The sequence below is a fragment of the Alligator sinensis genome, unplaced genomic scaffold, assembly GCF_000455745.1.
Source record: "Alligator sinensis unplaced genomic scaffold, ASM45574v1 scaffold220_1, whole genome shotgun sequence".
NCBI classification, from domain to species: domain Eukaryota; kingdom Metazoa; phylum Chordata; order Crocodylia; family Alligatoridae; genus Alligator; species Alligator sinensis.
This window is the reverse complement of record NW_005842136.1, coordinates 435,092-440,372: the sequence shown is the minus strand read 5'-3', so window position 1 is coordinate 440,372 and position 5,281 is coordinate 435,092. Positions and strand designations below refer to the sequence as shown.

Sequence of the window (5,281 nt, the reverse complement as noted above, 5' to 3'; positions counted from 1 at the left end):
CCCCCCCGAGACAAAAGGCTGCAGCAAATCAATGGGGAAACAAACTTCATTACCAGAACTGCACAGATACTTTTCCCACTTCAAATAGTTCATTTTAAGTAGTTTCTAAAGAGCTGAAGAGTGCAGCAGAGGCAACGAGGTTTACAAGAGTAGCATGAAAAGTCCCAGAGTCCTTGCATACTTTTAAATGCAGTAGAATTAAAAGGACAGTCCCCCTTATGCATTTTCTTAAGTAACCTTGCTGTTGCTTTCCTGCCTTGTCCCCAAACCATTTCCAGCCAGTTGTTGCTTCCAAATCTGGATGTCTCCTGTTTGTGTCTCTGTAGCTTTATGTCCTTTACCTTTCTGTAACAGACCTGGTAAAACCTAAGAAAACAATAGATGTTTTCAATGTTTTGTAGAGAGGCAAAGCATTTTACGGTATTTTAGCATTTAGATAGGCACAGGATGGAGAATAAAAAGTTTGAGAAGATCTTTGGACAATACTAGTGCTCCAGGCAATGAAATAAATTAAACAATGGAGATATTTTCTTTTGGTTCTCTAATGTCTTGTCCTATGGCAGTACGTGACTTTGCTTTGAAAGTGATTATAAAAATGCCACTGTGCAATTCAGGGTTTGTTACTTCTTGACAATTGGACAAAACTGGAAATAAGGCCCTAATCATGTAACTTTTGGGCTCACATTCTTACAGTGGCTGGTAACTTAATGGGATTGACTGAATGCCTAGGGTTCACAGTGTTTTTACTATGTTATTAATATTTCCAGGAATTATTTTTAGATTTAATTTTTAAGAGTGTTTTTTTCTCTTGAGATTCTATTACTCTTGAGAAAAATGTATCCTACTTGGCTTTTTTTTAATAACAGTTGTGCATGTAGAACAGGCTACCTAGAGAAGTCGCGGAATCTCCATCCCTTGAAATTTTCAAGAGTAGGCTGGGCAGATATTTGGCTGCAATGGATTAGTCAGATATGATACTGTCTGGAGCAGGACATTGGATTACATGACCTTGTGAGGTTCCCTTCTTGCCCTACTTTCCTGTGATCCTATAATTTTGTAATTTGTTTTTCTTTCCCTGCTATTAAAATGTTTTACCATTGATGAAAGCATGTCCTCTCCCAAAAGCATGTTTTATCTGCTAAATTTGCAAATGGGAAAAGAAATCAAGTGCAGTATAAAACCAATCTCTTGTGATCCAGCTTCAATCAAGGGCTATATTCTGAATTTGCAACAAAAAAGATTTAGTGATACCATAGATATTTTTCTTCTTTAACTATTCTACTCCTTACTGATTCTGTTTTTAAATCAATTAAACTGCCTTAAAATGATAGCCCTCATCTACATTTACAAATACTTAAGGACAAAGATATGCTCCATTAAATGGTGGCTCTCTGCTAGATTGAAAGGTGATTAGAATAGAGTTGTTATCCTACCTGACTATAACATGCATAGTATGCAGATATTATATAAATGTTTAAGCATCACATTATTTATTAAGATCTGAAGCATTTCCAGACAATGATGATACTTTATTTCTGATGATACTTTATTAACTCTTTTTATTTATTTTGTGTCTTTTCTCAGAGGTATAAGGTGTAATTGTGCCACATTGCTTTAAAAGGGGTAGGATAAACTAGACAAATTATAGAACGGAAGTTAGTTGAGCAAACAGTAGGAGTTTTCACAGCAAAATTCTTCTGTGGTAAACTAAGTCTGATGAAAATATTGTGACACTGACCTCAGCATATTGGCTTCCAGCCATTTACTAAAATAGTAAATGGCTTGCTCTGCATAATTACAAACATGCTTAGTGAAGAAAGCATAATGGATCACAATTTAACTCTTTCAGATTTTGAGAGAGAGAAAAATCAACCCCTAATGATATAACATTAGTGAAGTGACTTCATCAGAATTGACACAAAAAGTATTGTTGTCTAAATTATTTGGAGCAGTGAGATTAATGAATTGCAATATTAAAACAGCTGTAGTCTTGCTGATACCATTTTTCATCAAAACTGTGAAAGAAGCCTGTATTATTTTGTTTAAAGTTTAAGCCTGGGGGATGCCTTAAATGTTCAAGGCTAGCAGCTATTGAATCACAAAATTAGAGAAAAATATGGTTGGAAGGGACCTCAGGAGGTCATCAAATCCAGTCCCCTACTCAAGCAAGGCAGGATTATTCCTAACTAAACCATCTCACCCAAGTGTTTGTCTAACTTGATCTTAAAGATTTCCAGTGAAAAAAAACTTCACAGCCTAAGTAATCTGTTCTCATGCTTAACTACCTTCATATTAAAAAAATACAGTTCTTCCTAATAGCAGCCTAGATTTCCCTTGTTGTAATTTAAGACTTAATTATTCTTTTCTCCATGGCCATAGAACATATTCTGTCATCAGCTTTTTTATAACCACCCTTCATGTATTTGAAGATTTAGCAAATCTCTGAGTTGTCTTTTCTCCAGACTAAATAATCCCAGTTTTTCCAACCCTTTCTTAGAAGTTGTGTTTTCTAGACCTGTAATCATGTCTTGTAGCTCACTACTGTACTCTTTTCAGTTTGTATGTGGTAGTGTAAGAGTGGTGTTGTAACTGTTATAGTCCAGAAACTGCAAGAAGAAATAATTTCTTAGGGTGGTATCTTTTATTGGACCAACTGTATGGTTGGGTTAGGGTTAGACAAGCTTTTGAATGCAATTCATTGTTCATCAGGTCATTAATGATGATGCATGTCTTGCATTCAAAAGGTTGTCTAACTATTTTAACCATACAGTTTGTCCAATTTGTTATGGTTTGCTTGAAATGCAGTACCTAAAACTGGACACAGTACTCCAGCTGTGACTTCACCAGTGGTGAAGAGAGTGGACTTGCTGGCAACATTTGTTAATATAGACCAGTATGTTTTTGGCTTTATTACAGCAACAACATTCTGTTAATTCATATTCAGCTTGTGGTCCAGTATAACCCCCCAAGTCCTTTTCTGCAGCCTAGCCAGTCATTTTCCAATTTGCACGTGTTCAGTTGTTGTTCTGTCCTAAGTGCAAGGCTTTGTCCTTATTATATTTCATTCAATTAATTTGGGGCCATTTTTCCAGTTTAGTGAGGTCGCTTTGAACTCTAACCCTAATCTCCAAAGCATCAGAGGCCTTTATCCATTCCTAGCATCAACCTCCAGGGGTTCAGTCTTGCATCTCTTAACTCCCTGGAAGGTGCCCTAACTATCAAGCTCTAGGCTGTTCAGGAATGGGAGCTCTCTCCATCCCTCTCCTCGATGTTCTTTCAGTGCGGAGAAAATAATTGAAGGCTCATTGGATCAGAGAAAGAGAAGCAGGACTCTAGCTAGGTGGCTGGGACACTCTCTAGGAAGGTGGCAATTTGAATCCTTTCAGGCAAAAAAGGTCTAGCCTTTAGGCTAGGGGCACTCCCTTCTCTTTTTCCCCAGGCAGCTTTTAAAAGATTTAAAGTGGCGATCCTTGCTATGTTGTCAGGAGCCTGGCCCTGTCCATGTATGTTAGATGGGCTGTTAGATTGCAAAATATGTTTTAAAACATGAGAGGCAATTAGATACCTTGAAACAGGGCAACATAAATCAGGAGCAGCAGGTAGCATGCACTCCCCAAATCCAGGCTGCTTATGTAGGCCCCTCATTTGAAAGTTTTTTGGTCTGAAATAAAGTGGTCAGAATCAAATAAATGTCCTGTCAAGGTTTGTGATATAGCAGTAATTACTAATCTTTCTTTTGCCACATAATCCACAGGTAATGCAGTTTGTTGATAAGTTACACTTGTTGAGTGAGGAGTATTTAAAACTAAAATAAGTTATGCGCACACTTTGTTACAGCTTATTCCACAAAGAGTAATAGCAACTGTTAGTCACATCTACACTTTATCAATCAATGTTCTTGATGCACTTCTATTGACATCAATTCTGAGTTCTCAGAGTGGAATGTTTGACATATCAATCTTCCTCTGTTATGAATAGGCTAGTCTGATAACCAGTGCTTTGCAAGTTTCAGAACACACTATTTATCAAGGGGAAATAAATTATTGCTTAAAGGGTATTATTATGCAAGATGCATTTATGACAGAATGGGGAGTTAATAGCACAATTTAACTTAAGAGCTGCTAGCTTTTTTAAGTAAGCAAAATGAAAATACAGGTTTAGACCTTGATCTCTAGATTCCTACTGCACTGGGCGATGACAGTCATTTAGTGACAATGGGATCTGACTCCCAGTTCCAGCAGCTGCACCTCCAGCCATGCCAAGCATGTATGTATGGTACAGTTATTGGGATTAGAGATCAGATCCCAACTTCATGACTGGCAATGCAGGGAGCCCAGGGCATGGGTTTGCAAGTGCTGGTTGGGAGGAGTCAAACAACTGCTCCCACCTTGCAGCTGCAAATCCAAGGACTTCTATGCCAGGAAGTCTAACAATCACACATGCATTATTTAAAGGTCCCAGCACACTGGAGCCCTGGGATCTGGGAGCCTCTTCCTGATGAGTAGGAAGATCTGGGATCTGGATTCTTTCTACGTGCAGTCTAAAAACTGCACACACACTTTTTAAAGGTCCCGGCCCACTTGGACCCCCTGTGATCAGGGAGCATCTCCCCAGTCACAAGGTCCTGGTACTCTGAGATGTTTAAAACCTATGCATTCAGCCCAGCTGCTTGTGCAGGTTTTTAGACCTCCCAGCGCTTAGTCTTTCAGCACACTGGGACCTTTAAAACCTGAATGTGCACAGCATAAATTGGCTGCTGGTGTGGCTTTGAAACTTGTCATGTTGGTGGAAGCCAACCTGGTAAATTGACTGTCTTGTTCTGCAGGTGGGTTGCAGGAAGCTAGCATTTTGAAGTGCTTTGCCCTGCAATCGCTACAGTCCCAGTGCCAACCCAGGTCCTGATGCCAGTGCTGACCATCAGCATTAGTAGGGGGGCATGTTACATGTTCAATTTATGGTGCCATAAAAAACAGCCACAAAGATATTCCATATTTTCTATGGAATATCTTTGTGGCTGTTTTGCTACTTTATGGGACCCTGAACCAGCTGCATGTGTATCACTGTTACTATTTTTAGTGCAGTTATCATATGCCAGGGGCCCTTGAAACATCAATTTTTATTTTGTAATGCAGAATTCTACATAATGCTTTATAGAAAAAATACATCTGTCTTTCTTTCTCATCCTACTTTTATAATTCCAAACTTGATTGGAGCTAATGAATACTCAAACCTGTCATTTAGGTGTCTAAAATTAAGATCCCAAATTTGTATTTAAACTCCT

The 5,281-nt window shown here is 38.5% G+C and overlaps 1 protein-coding gene and 1 long non-coding RNA gene across 4 annotated transcripts in view; one reads left to right on the top strand and one right to left on the bottom strand.

Annotated features, from left to right (window-relative positions):
* LYRM4 (LYR motif containing 4) overlaps positions 1-5,281 on the top strand; it is a 132,671-nt gene that overhangs the window by 125,737 nt on the left and 1,653 nt on the right. The window lies entirely within an intron of this gene.
* The window catches only part of LOC112550531, a 17,769-nt gene continuing 12,515 nt past the window's right edge, over positions 28-5,281 (bottom strand). The window contains exons 2-3 of the long non-coding RNA XR_003094426.1: positions 3,566-3,661; positions 28-366 (exon numbers count right to left, since the gene is read on the bottom strand). This is a non-coding gene — a long non-coding RNA (uncharacterized LOC112550531). The remainder of the gene's footprint in view (positions 367-3,565; positions 3,662-5,281) is intronic.